The sequence below is a fragment of the Melitaea cinxia genome, chromosome 26 (genome assembly GCF_905220565.1).
Source record: "Melitaea cinxia chromosome 26, ilMelCinx1.1, whole genome shotgun sequence".
Taxonomy (NCBI): Eukaryota; Metazoa; Arthropoda; class Insecta; order Lepidoptera; family Nymphalidae; genus Melitaea; species Melitaea cinxia.
Genome location: NC_059419.1, coordinates 8,007,079 through 8,008,375, shown reverse-complemented (window position 1 = coordinate 8,008,375; position 1,297 = coordinate 8,007,079).

Sequence of the window (1,297 nt, the reverse complement as noted above, 5' to 3'; positions counted from 1 at the left end):
AGATTGAACGTGTATAAAAAAGGTTTTTGCCCTAAGGGTTGTTACTCTACGAAATACTCAACAAGTCTTTGGCCGGTGCGTGACGCTAGATAATTGTATGATTTGTAATACTATACAGAAATGAAATAAGCAATATATTTAACGTATTCTTTTTTATTACATGTCTCTTTTGTAAGACGTTTGTTTTGTTTTTTCACTTATACATATTAAGAATTATGAGTAAAACATGGGCATATTCATTAAGCTACAAAATTCAATAAAGTAATTTTAATATCTCAAGCTAGATTACGTATTCATGTTTATGATTACTTTTACATGCCAATGAGTTGGAATATATTTAACAGCGTATATTGTATTTTGCGGTAAACATTTTTCTTTTTACTGCGTACACCACTACAATAACATTATATTCGTAACATTAATTATTCACAATCACATAATAAAAAATAATAATAATATATAACAAAATATTGTAAATGTGCAATTTCTGTTAGACAAAGTGAAAAGTGAGTTTCGTAAAAAACTTTTATAATCCCAATTCATTATATATTATAATATATTATATATTATTATATTTATAATATAGCATCCCAGTTTCATTATACGTTAATTGCGTTATTTTTGTTCTTATTCGAAACACGTGAAAACAACTTCTCGATAAATTAAATAAAAAATATTGCCCGATTCATCTCAAAATACTTCTTGAAGTAGATATTGTTATACACGTATGTTATGGTAAAATACTAAAGGTTGGTCATTTAGTAAATTCTAGGTTAGTTTAATTTAATCAAGTTAATTTTAAGTTTACAAAAAGGCTGTAACACAAACTGCAATAATGATAAATACATAACGATATGGCTGGTTTTTATTTCTCATCAGAATAAACTTGGTCTAGTCAGAGACTTTAGAGAGAGACATAACTTCCGATACCTTTGGTACTTTGATGTCACCTTTGAACCCGTGACCTCCAGTGCATTACCTGCTTCCGCTCTGACAACGAGTCATCATAATAGCGCTATGATATTTTAATTACTAAAAATTAAATGGTATTTATTACCTTAGTTAATGTAACACGACCCGGATGCTACAAAACATTAAGCGAATTGCAATATATATCCTCAATAAATACAAAAAGTTTTTAATAAATAAATTCTAAAGGTGATTTTATAGAATATCGTGCAAGGATCATTAGCTAGATATTGCGTTTTATATTACACAGCTAAAGTTATATCATCTAACTGTAACCACGGTTTTATTGTTAATGCTAAAATAAAAAAAATAAAACGATCGATAATTT